At 40.0% G+C, this 13,139-nt stretch overlaps 1 long non-coding RNA gene across 1 annotated transcript in view; it reads right to left on the reverse strand.

Moving 5' to 3' along the window:
- The window catches only part of LOC109703997, an 11,599-nt gene extending 4,008 nt beyond the window's left edge, over window positions 1–7,591 (reverse strand). Inside the window, exons 1-2 of the long non-coding RNA XR_002214114.1 lie at window positions 7,519–7,591; window positions 7,076–7,244 (exon numbers count right to left, since the gene is read on the reverse strand). This is a non-coding gene — a long non-coding RNA (uncharacterized LOC109703997). The remainder of the gene's footprint in view (window positions 1–7,075; window positions 7,245–7,518) is intronic.
- Between the last annotated feature and the right edge of the window lie 5,548 nt (window positions 7,592–13,139).

Raw genomic sequence — 13,139 nt, forward strand, 5'->3', positions numbered from 1 at the left:
AAGATGAGAGATCCACGACTCTTTTGAGGGCTATGGACAGGTAGGAACCAGTTAAGACATTTTCATACCGGGGTTGTCAAGCTGAGGCAAGTTGTATGGATCCAAATAAAATTGGACCTCGAACCATACAGGATATTTATTGGTTATTACGGAAAGGTCGAAAGGTATAGTTTACTGTCGCATCATTCCATAAAGATTGCAGATAACTAAATACAGCTCGGTCCCTTCATTGAGGATATGTGCAACTTAGTGGAGCCTGACCTCGATTCATTGAATTTGAAAAGATAATTCAGAGTCGGATTCTGTATCATGAAACGACCCACTAATTATCTCTCACGATTTGATGGTTCGCCTATTCCAGTAGAACAACAGAATCATTGGAATGACAAAGTGATTGTGAACCTATCATTTGATAATTCACATAAAGATGTACAAGTGGATAATCCACATGCAAGATGTACAAGTGATAATCAGATAGATTTAAGAAGATCCTGCAAGACAGAGAAAACCGGCTATATCCAGGTAATTATATCGCTATCTTTATGAGAATGCTAGAGTTTATATGATCTCTTAGTTTTTTCGAACCTAATTAGCGTAATTTTACGAAATGTACAATGCCTAAGGATGAGATTGAATCCAATGACGCATAATAAGGGTGGGATCTTGTTTGAGGTTATCCTACAGAGTTAAAACCCGATAGATGCAAATGGATTTATAAAATCAAATGGGACTCCAAAGGTAACCATAGAGAAGATATAAGGCCCGTCTGTGGGCAAGGATTTACTCAAAGAAGGAAGGCATTGACTATAAAGAAACTTTCTCATCCGTATCTAGAAAGGGAATCTTTCGTATTATTAATGGTCTGGTTGCTACATTTTGATCTCGGACGCTACATCCAGATGGAGTGTCAAAACTGTTTTTTAAATGAGGATCTCTATGGAGGTGTAATGAACTCAACCTAAAGGATTCGTCGCAAAAGAGAAAGGATCCATAAAGCATTTGGTTGCTAAAGAATCAATATATGGACAAAGCAGGTCTCCCGAGCAATGGTATTTAAAATTAAAAGCAAACTATTTTATACCTTTGATTTTTAGGAAAATATTGTTGATTCAATGTGTTTATTTCTAAAGTCGATGGAGTAAAATAATTTCTTCAGTCCTTTATTGATGATATTTTGCCTTGCCAGTAATGATTTTGGGCTATTGCACTGATGAGCCCAGTGTTCTCTGCGCAGAAAGGGATAGCTTAATACTTTTCAAGTGTCCTGAACAATTAGAAATTGAACAGATGAATAAACATATCATATGCTCTACAGTTGATAGTCTTGTGTATGCAACAACCTGTGCAACGTCCGGATATTGGCTTTTAGCGCGTTGGATATTGGCAGATATCAAAGTAATCCAGATATGAAGCATTGAAGGCTACTAAGAAGCGTTATGAGGTATTGAAAGGAACTTTAGATCATATGCATGTTATGAGACCACATTCAGGCTTTGGCTTTAGGAAGTTTTATGCACAGACTTAAGAATTAGTGGACTCCCGGTGTTTATCCAATAAAGTATTATCTTGATAGTTCAGCTGTGGTTTCCTTTGCCAATAACAATCAGATTACAGTAGGGTGTACAACACTTGGACACCGAGAAATCTTTTGTGAAGAGAGAAGATAGATGAAGTTATGTTACAATTGAATACATCAATTACCAAGTTGATTGATTGCAAACCCAATGACCAAGTGGGCCGGCCCTAAGTCGCATATAGAGATCGTGTTAAAGTTATGTTTGATTAGTTTTTTGATGTATAAAATTTGTAGCCATCAAAGACATTTATCTTTTTCAAATAAAGTTTAATGAGGCTGTTGTTGGCCTTTAATAGACATAAAGTTTCGTCTATTAAACGATGGATTACAGTTTAAGTTGTATTTCATAATAACAGTTGTGCCATATAAAGTCACTCGCTAGCAGGTGAAGGAGATGATACGGTTAATATGGAATGGAAAATGTTCGTTATGAGAGGTGGGACCGCCATAGTTCCTTCATTGTATCTTTTATTTGCAGCTAAAGATCAAGTAAGTTCTAAGGTATTTGACCATAAAGGTTTTCCAATAATGCTGCATAAAGATGGAGGCATAGAAAATCCGTTCATAGGCAATATAATAAATATGAGCCTAAGTGGGAGAACTTCTATTAATATCATTTTTATTCTTCTTTTCTTGTTTGTTTCTTTTTATACTATTAACTCTAACGAAACATGTACTTGCACTTATTTCGAAAGTATTTTAATCCATCTCCCAAATGTTTATTAACACTACTTCAATTCTTAGTAAGTGGTACTCTTTTTTTTCCATTCTTGTTACATTAGGTTTTACAATGTCAACCATTGGAAAGTATCATTTTTTATTTAAGTAACACTCCAGCTTATGATTTACATTTTTTACTATTCGTTTCCAACCAGTAACGCCTGTCTTTATCTACGCTATCTTTTGTCAATTATCTTTGATTATCGAATGTTTATCAACTCAATTTCGTTTGGAATTGATTTTGCCTATGTATCATATCTTCTAATTTTTTTATATATTAATTCTGCCTTTGTATTATATCTTCTATTTTCTTTATATTAAAGTTCTCTCTATACAATCCTAAAGGTATATAACACCGGGTTAATTAATATAAATTAAATCCTAAACGATATCTATTTCCAGTTAAGATTGTCTAAATCTTGATGAACTATACCATATAAAATAGGGATAGGGTAGATAAAGTCTAAATTTATCTTAGGATTAGTCTGAAATTACCCTTCAGCTAGACCTGAGATATATTTCCCCATAACCAGGACGGTGGAAGAGTATGCGTAAGACCACTTCTTAATGGTAGCCAAGGTATGGTATGCCATCTTACGGACTCTGTCCCCCTCTTAGGTTTAGTGGGTTCAAGCCAAGCACTGAAAGTCTGGTATCGGCCTGAAGTGCGAAGGCGTTCTAACTAGTTCTTAAAGAAGAGATACCGCGGGACACTCAATAAAATATTAAAACAAAACTAGGACTTAAAACCATACATAAATAAAAGCCAAAACAAAATGTATGGATATTACAGATAGTTTTTTTCAATATATGATTGTCTCGTTCTCAATAAGTTCTCTTGATAGAAAAGTAAGATATATGTTAATTATAAGTGGAGGATGTATAAATTATTACACACAATTTATTCATAAATGAAGAACTAACACAACTAATGCACATAGCTACATCATATATTTAGTTTTCAAAAGACTAAGAGCAAATTCTTAATCAACTGATTCACAACCAATCAAATACATAGCTCTACCCCTATATAGTGACCTATTGAGTTTAATAAGTTGAATAAATTAACACTATATACTTAAAACTAAATATACAAAACAAAGCCATGTATCTGCGTGCAAACGTTGGATATCACGAATTCCACAATAGGCCGAAGGCCATGATACATTGCACCAACACCAATTCTAGTAATGACAACATGAAAGAGCAAAGGCAAAACATAAGTTATAGGAAATTAGTCCTAGTGAGAGATTCATGAGCAAGGGAGAGAAATTAATTGCTGAAATTGTTTAAAGATAGAGCTAGAAGGTGAGCCGGAATAAATAATTATGAGAAGCAATGGTTCATTAAGAGAAAGAGAGTCGCTGGTAAGAAATATTCAAAAAATAATAGAGTTTAGATATAAAAAAATAATGCACTATACTGATTAGATGATTTGATGAATAAATTATAAGAATATAACATACATGACAGAAATTTCATGCACTCTATCAAAACCCCACTTCTCAAGCAAACTCTTAAGATATTGTAATATACTGAATTTTTGCAAATTGCGAAATTCGAGTGTAAGCAATGAAGTGTGGAGCTATTCTACATGTTCTAAAGGACTTTGACAAGTTTTTGGAGAAGTTAGAGAGTGATTGGAGGGTTAAAAATAAGAAAGTGCATTGAACTGGCGAAATTCAGCTTTTTCTGCTTGGTGTACCGGTACAGCCATTATGGTGTACCGGTACACAGTGGCAATACCTGGCAGCAAGGCTATTTTGGTCTTTTCACATTTGATACCTATCTATTTGATCCCAGCACGACTCTGGGACTTCAGTGGAGTGTGCTAGAGTGCAGAGGAGCTTCCTCCACCTTCTCTCCCTCTCTCTCTCTAGGGTTTTTCTCTCTCTACTTAGAATTCGCCGATTTCGCTCGTTTTTGTCGCATCGCGTGTTCTTCGCTGGTTGCGAGCGTTGCGGAGCCTACGTGGACGTGTGAGGGATTGTTTTGGAAGACTTTTCGCAGTCCTGGACCAGCGAGGTGCTGGTTGGAAGCTTGAGAAGGTAAACGACTCGATTTTCTCCATTATCAACGTTCTAGTAGTCGTTTATGTGTTGCTTTTGAGTTTTTGCTTCCAACTGCTTTAAACTGAGTTTTCAGCAATTAAAGCTGAGCTAATTAGATGTGAATTAACCTTCTTAGACCAGGGTTAAGCTACTTTAAAGCTTAATTGGAATAATTAGCCATTTATGAATTTAAATTGGAACGAAATGCAATTGTTTGAGCAAATTGGGGATTATTTCTTCGCCGCAGGTCTTCGAGCTTCATTGAGCTGAACTTGTAATCTTAGAAGCTGGTTTGGAAGCTGCTCTCACCAAGGGTAAGCAGGAATTTCCGTTAGAAATTCAATTTCGCAAGAATTGAACCATATAAGCTCATGTACAAGCATTGTGACGCCGTTTTGGTATTGTTCGCAGCGAGATCGCGATCGAGCCTTGGATCGTCTTCGACTGACTTGTGAGGACTCTTGGAGGTTACACTTGAGGTATTACACGAGCCCAAAATAGAGACTTAAGGGGTTACTTTGTACTAAGTGCAAATTAGGCCGAAATCGGACATTTCGGTCGTCTTTTTGACACGGTGTGATGTTTGTTTTCAGCAAGGTTGGAGCTGATTAATTGCGACTTCTTGTGACTATTGGGAGCTTAGTACTAGGTGGGTTTGACCTAACCAGAGCAAGTGAAGCTCCCTATGTTCTATATGTATAGAATTGCTATAGTCATGCGATATTGTTACTATGAAGCGGTTACTAAATGGATCTGGAACCTCTTTGCTATAGCATTGATTAGAACCTCTATGAAGTAGAGAGACTTCATGCATAATTGAATTTATGCTCAGGTTTATGTTTATCTTTAGTTAAGTTGACTAATTAATGGACATGATATTTATGCTGTTGCAAAGTAGAGAACATTGATATTCTCGTGACTTTCTTTTGTAAAGTAGAGATATGCCAGGTGACTATGTTGATAGTGCCATGATAGTGAAAGATTCTAATGCCATATGTAAATTAGCATTACTCTTGAATGTTTATTAATCTCGTGGATACTAGCTGTTATCAATACTTGTTATATTGAGCTTCCGATCAAAGGATCGAGAGCAAGAACAATGCAAGTTTGAAAGTGATGATTGAGACATATTCAGTTTTAGATCTGCTTGCTGCCATTGTGCTCATTCGCACACGCTTGTGAGGGTCGCTCCCTACAAGCCGGCACTCCGGAGTTGGCCTACGCGACAGTTGCTCGCCCGTGCGGGATTGGGTGCCGAAGTGGATTGCCGTGGGGAGTGCATACTACCACGGGGCCATTAGGCGCGACGCAAGCTGGACTATCTTGAGTAGGTCCCTGTGAATGAAAGGAAAGTGCTAAATGACAGTTGACAGTAATGAATATTTTTCAGTTATAGTGTACAGTAGTTACTTACACATTTATGCTTATGTTCATGTTGTATTCATGCTTACAATAGTTGCTAAGCTTAGTTGATTCATTACTGTGGAAAGTATCACTACATGTTGCTTACATGTTTATTACTAGCTAGCATTGACATATATCATGCAAATTACTGCTTTTATTTTCAATTAATACTCATGAGCCTAGTGGTGTAATTCGCCGAGCTGGCGGCTTACCACTGGGAACTATTGTTAATAGTTCTTCACGCCCTTTTGGTGGTTGTTTTTTACAGAGCCATCTACTGGAGAGGCAGCGTTAGGTTGGCAAGGGAGTCGGCGTCTAGCTAGACATTGCTAGGAGCATTGCTAGTCGATCACCTCTACTCGGGCTACGGCCGAGGGTGATGTCCCTATGTATAGAGAGACCACCATTGTACCTATTTTCTTGTTTACCCCGTGATGTATATATACTTTGTGGACAGTCACTATGGTTTACTTTGCTTATGATACTTTCTCTTTTAGTCGAGATTTTGGATTGTACACTCTTTGTTCTTTTGCTGATAGTATATCGACTTGTACATTGCTCTGATATCAGGATAGGACTTTCTTTGTTTTACTTCCTATCGACTTGCTTTCTTCGTAGACGCCTTATATACTGCACGTGTATGGCGGGTCTGTCCACGTACCAGATATGCTTCCGCTGGTACCCGGGCGTGACAGATATGCAGTAAGAAACAATATGATATACCAGATACAGTTAAATTAATAAAAGGTAGAAGGTGAATCATACTTAATTTTTATTAGGTTTCTAATCTTATAGGTACCTCAATACTTCCTAATCAATAGTAGCAAATGATCAATTAAGAAAAAAAAAAAGTAACAAAAACTGCCAGTTGTTTCTAAACATATTTTCTTGCATTTGATTTATTAAAATCACACCCTGTCACGATAAAACAATCAAATGCAATACCTCAAAGGCATAAATTTTTACCATTGGGTCATCTTTTTTTTTGTCAAAGCTTGGTATATATGTATATGGCGAGTCAGAAGTTGTATATACAATGTGTAACATATCATTTTTTATACAGAACAAAAAAGCCACATAAGAACACATAAGATTATCTGTCACTTTCCATCCTAGTATATTATATACTGGTGATTAAGTTTTTATATAGTCTCTGTGATCAACTTAGCGAAAGTACTCAAATAGTCAAGGAGATACTGACCTTGCATATATATATAGTTTTTAATAGTTTTCATAAAAGCTTAAGATGTTCAAAGTATAAAAATTCTGGAAGAGTACGGAACGTGATATTCATATGGCATAATTTATTTTTTAAAAAAAGTACCAAAATGGTCCATGAGCATCACGATCGGTTGGAGGCGGTGATAGATAAGACTTTTTCATCAATAGTCACGTTAGGAGGTTGAACTTTTGCTTTTCCTGCACATTCCTGCTTTTCCTACATGTTCCTGCTTAGCTTCTTCCAAGATGGATAGCACCAAACAGCGATCTACCTGTCTACACCGCAGTAATAAAATTAGAAATGTAAGATTGGATAAAAAAGGGTAGAGAATTGGTACTCTTTCGCTCGATCTGTGGGACTACAAATTCGCGATAAGAGATGTAGGAAGAAGAGATTAGGGTTTTTCCAATCATCATCACCTCTCTTCCAAAAGCATAGGCAAAGTAGCTTAGGGAGACAGGTAGAGAAAAAGGCAAGAAAACTACCATTGGAAGAGAAAGAGCCAAGAAAACTGCAGTATAGAGAGAGAGAGAGAAAGAGGAAACCGTTGTGGAATGCGAGGGGGCGGAACTGCCAAAATCGGTGTGGAATGCGAGGGGGCGGAACTGCCGAAATCGGTGTGGAATGCGAGGGGGCGGAACTCCCTCCATTCGGCAGAGTAAAAAAAAACAGAGAGATTGGTGGGGGCTCATGCTCGAAATCAATTAGGTCTCGCTAATGACGGAGGTCGTGCCACGTTGGATAAGAGAGAGGGATTTCTATGACTCGGTTCAGATCCATACTCTTTGCTATGCGCCGGCCTCGTATCCACTGTTAAATCCCTTTGACACTGAATCCCCACCCTCTGTTTTACTACCTTGGGGGGGAGATTTCTATGTAACTCCCTGACCTTTATAATAATTGCAAAATAACTCCTAACTTTCATCTTTTCGTATATAATTTTAAATAATAAATTCATTTAAAAAAGTCCTACTACGTTTATATATATATATATATATTAATAAATTCATTTAAAAAAGTCCTACTACGTGTATATATATATGTATATATATATATACATATATATATGTATATATATATATATATACATATATATATATACATATAAGAATAGGTTTCTTAAAAAAAGATGAGATATTTTTAATTTCTAAAAAAAAGATGAGATATTTTAAATTTGTGAAAGAGAATTTTAGGTTTATAAAAAAAAAAAGATGAGATATTTATAAAAAAAATGAAAGGAGAAAAGTTATACGTCGAGTAAAAAATTTAGTAAAATAATATGTGTATATATATATTTATATATATTTTAGGTTTCTAGGGTTTTTTTTTTTAAATCTAAAAACTAAGGGATCTCCATATAAATTAATGATGAATATGTGAACGGTTGAGAAATGCTTTAAAGTGGTTCTTAAACCCTATATCTAAGACATATTATGAGGATTTATGAGGATTTATGAGGATTTTAATGAGGATAAAGGGATGAAAATATTGTGAGGATTTATGCTTTATGAGGGTGAATTTATGAGGATTTTAATGAGGATAAAGGGATGAAAATATTGTGAGAATTTTTTATGCTTTATATATGTATATATGAGGATGAAAGGATGAAGGGTTTCTTGCCACGTGGCAAGAAAGATTGTGCTTTCATTTAGAGTTATAGATATGTTGTTTACTTACCCCTTTATAGCATGCCTCAGTTGACCTAGTAGTGTATTTCGCCACTCTCGACGGCTTACCCACTGGGAACTGTTACCCCTATTTGTTGTTGGTTTTTATTTCAGAGCCTTTTGCGGTGGGAGAAGCTAGGGATCGTGGCAAGGGGTTAGAGCCTCTACGGAGATATTATAGATGGACCCGATGTCATCTTTCCTTTTGTATTTATGGAAAAGATGTATTATGTATTTGATTTAGAGATGTTGTTAAACTTTTGGATTTAGTTGTATATCTTGTGGATCTCTTTGTGATATAGAATTAGTGATTTTATATTACTCGCTCTAATAGCCAAGTTAGGACTTTATCTTGTTCATTCTTTATTTTGGTAGACGCTTTGTGTGCATCGTGATTGTTTGGTGTACACGGCGGTGAGTTTGTGCACGCGTCGGGCGTGCTTTCGCTTTGCCGAGGCATGACATATCACTCCGAGAGTAAATCAGAATATAATCAATGAACACGACCACAAATCTATCCAAGAACAGCTTAAACACTCGATTCATCAAATCCATAAATGCGGCAGGGGCATTAGTCAATCCAAAAGGCATCACTGTGAACTCATAATGCCCGTACCGAGTCTAGAAAGCCGTCTTGGGAACATCCTTGGCCCTCACCTTCAACTGGTGGTAACCTGACTGGAGATCAATTTTTAAAAAAATACAAGATCCTTGCAGCTGATCAAACAGATTATCAATGCGGGGCAAAGAATACTTGTTCTTGATGATCACTTTATTCAACTCCTGGTAATCCACACACAGTCTAAGTGAACCATCCTTCTTCTTTATGAATAACATCGGCGCTCCCCAAGACGACACGCTGGGTCTCACATACCCCTTATCCATCAAATCCTGAAGCTATGCCTTTAGCTCCATCAGCTCTGCTGGTGCCATTCGGTAAGGTGCCTTTGAGATTGGTGCAGTTCCAGGAACCACGTCAATCACAAACTCAATCTCTTTATCCGGCGGCATAGTCGTCAGCTCTCGGGGAAAAACATCCGGGAACTTGCGAACTACAAGGATATCCTCGAATCCCGGTGCCGCCGTAGGCACCTCTACTACCGTCGCCAAGAAAGTGATGCATCCTCGACTCATCAGTTGTCTAGCCCTCGCTGAAGAGATCCGGGTGGCAAACAGCGTACTCCTGCAGTCTCTAAAAGTGAACTCCTCTTGGCTTGGCTCGCAGAACGTCACTGTTCTAGCTCCACAGTCGATCGTCGATAGTACCGCGCCAGCCAATCCATGCCAAGCACTACATCAAAGTTTTGCAACTGCCCCAAGACCAACAAGTCTGCAGGCATAATCCAAGAGCCCAACTGCATTGGACAAGCCCAACAGCACTCCGCTACATGTAACATATGGTCGAAAATCTGCACCTCACGTTCATGCAACAACGACCCTATCTCTAGTCCATACAATGATGCAAATGCTCGACTAACAAAAGAATGTGATGCACGGTATCAAATAAAGCACGAGCTCTAATACCAGAAATCAAAATGATACCTGCTACTACACGGTCTGCTGCCGTGGAGTCCTCAACTTGAGCTGCATATACCCTGCCACTCGATGCCTGCTGTCGCCGCTCACTCTGTCGCAGAACTGAAGCCCGGTCAACCTGACTATGGCTTAGTAGTTGTCCAAAGGTCTATTGAGGTACCGGCGGGGTCGACGCCTTCGAAAGTGCTAGTGATGCGGCTTAGGGACAAGCTGCCCTCAGATGTCCTAGTTGGCCACGTTCAAAACACCGGCCCTCTCTCTGCTCATAATATCGAGGCCAGTGTGGTCTCCCACAAATAACACACTGCGGAATCCCCTACTGTTGTCGCTGCTGACGAGGTCCCCCAGACCGCTGTAGCCCCGAAGACCCACGACCATAAGAATGTGATCATGGAGGCCTCGGCGGATGCTTGCTACTGGTCTGTCCTCCATCATCTAGAACCGGGCGCTTCCTGTCCTGACTCTGCCCCGGTATGTCGCCTGCTCACGGACTGATACAGTTCCTCTCTCAACCCACAACGCCTGCTCAATCGACGCATCCAAGGTCCGCAATCTCTGCGCCTGCACCAGCACGAAAATATCTGGCCTCAAGACTCTCTCATATAGATAGACCTTGTGGGCTTCATCCCTGGCTACGAATGGAATACAGTTCAGAAGCCTGGTGAACTCTCGAGTGTACTCTTGAACTGACTGCTCCCCTGCTGTAGCTTCTTCAGGTCCTTCTCGAGTTTTTGTTTCACACTATTTGGGAAATAGGCCTCGTATAGCAGCCCACAAGACTCGTCCCACCTCATCTATAGGGCAAACATACCTCGATTCTGCCGCATCCTCCTCCACCAGGCATGCGCATCACCTGCTAAACAGTGCACTGCCAGATGTACCTGCTTTCGCTCCGGTATAAATAGATCTTCAAACATCTTCTCCATCGCACTGACCCATGCCTCTACAACCCAGGGCTCGGTGCGACTACCATCGAAGTGCGGCGGATCAAATCTACAAAAACGAGCGAGCCTCTCCGTCATCCCCTCCTGCTCGGTCTCTGACATATGTGACGCCTCTCCCAGAGGTGCAACTGGTGCTGTAGGAGCTATCACTGGTGGGGGTACAACTGTGGCCGGTGCGGCCACTGGGGTAGTCGGAGGTGGCGCCTGCTGCTCTAACACTCTGGGCGCTGTATTCAGCTGCTCAGTAAAAGTCTCACACATCCTCTATAGTAACACCCCCTGCTGCCTGGTCATTTCAGTCAAGGAGCCAACTACTCTCTTAAATCAGGGGGTGCACTCGGTCTTGCCTGCTCCGGCATCTCTGATGACACGGAACGGTTCCGTGTCGGCGGTCGGCCTCGGCGTCGATACATGGCTACTTAAAACCAAAATAAAGGTTAGATACAAAACACGAACAACTCTCGACCCAATCAAGCAAAAGTCTAGAAGGTCGCCCCTGTTCCTCCTCAAAATTATGCCGCCTACAGCCGACATAATTTTCTTGGCAGAAACAGATACTCATTCAGTCACTCCCTCCAGTCTAGGAGGAGTTAAACAACTCAATCGCCGACTTTCGCGATAAGTCACGCCTCTCGCGTCTAGTCTTCCTAAGGTCTGCCAAGCCTAGAGTTTTCTAGGTCCCAACGACCTAATTCTAAGCTCTGATACTAACTTAATCTGTCACGTTTCGGATTTCCATATTTTTTAGGGCACGCAAACAAACTCGCCGTATACATAGAAATTCTTCATGTATATGAAGCGATGGCTGTACCTGCACATGAATAGGAGCTACAACCACAGTGTATAGAGCTACTAGAACTAAAATATATATAGATCAGAAAGGGTTCATAGTACATACAAAAGTCCACCATAACATCTCGCTTCGGCGAGTATCATAAGCATAACAGTATGTACATAAAAAGAAACCCAAAAACTACCTCTGACGGGTACTCCTATAGCAAACAACCAGGGAAGGGCCGGCTCTAGCTCACGACCCCCTTGCCTCGGTTAGAATCCCCAACAGCAATAGCCGCAGACGAAAACTGTGCAAAAAGTGTCAACAACTGGGTGTGAGAACTACTACAAAACAGAGTAGTCCTCAGTGGGTACCGTCACCGACCTCAATGGCCCACCCACTAAGTCTACAGTAATGATATGCGCAGGATAGTAAGGAAAGTTGGAAAAACTCTACAGCTACATGGCTCTACGCTATCGCTACCAAAACCAACTACCTGTAGACAAAAACATGCATCACTAACTACCACTGGCCCAATCTCATGCGGGCTGCCCAAACGGACCCACCCTGGCTGTAACCAAGCTACACCGTACACCACCCACGAGGATGGCCGGTTCAAGAAAATGGTCCAAACAGGATGGTTGCGACATCAACGCAAGTCAAAATCTCACTTCGGAGCGGCACTCGTGGGCGCGACCCAATCGAGTATGCAAGCGTGTCTCTGCCGAGCGCAAACAGACTCTCACAAGGTAAAGTTAAAGCGAGTGGGTCAAATTGGTCTAACAACCAAAGCTCACATGCCCTTGGCACAATTTGATGTAAGATACAGAAATTTGGGTCCACCGTCAACCACGACGGCACCCGACAGTATAGAACAGTCTACACTCTACTGTAAAACGAGTTAGGCCCTTTAGCACGAGTGTAATGTCAACCTACACCAGTCTGGGTATCCAATACGCACTAATAGCTGGGACACAAAGAAACAACAGCTCCTGAAGCTAAATCTGGTAACCTTTTAAGAAAATGACAGTGTTGGTTTCACGAGTTTTCTCTTAAGCTAAATCCCAGTTCAACATGTATAATTTCATCTAAATTCACTAGCTTATGCTCCAAATTTAGATTTTATAACACAAACAAGCAAATCGATGAATTCGAGCTACTAACAGGATGAACAAGGCCAATAATACATGTTGACAATTTTAGGATTTACAAGGAGATCCGACGATTTCGGCAAACATTAGCCC

The sequence above is a fragment of the Ananas comosus genome, unplaced genomic scaffold, assembly GCF_001540865.1.
Source record: "Ananas comosus cultivar F153 unplaced genomic scaffold, ASM154086v1, whole genome shotgun sequence".
NCBI classification, from domain to species: Eukaryota; Viridiplantae; Streptophyta; class Magnoliopsida; order Poales; family Bromeliaceae; genus Ananas; species Ananas comosus.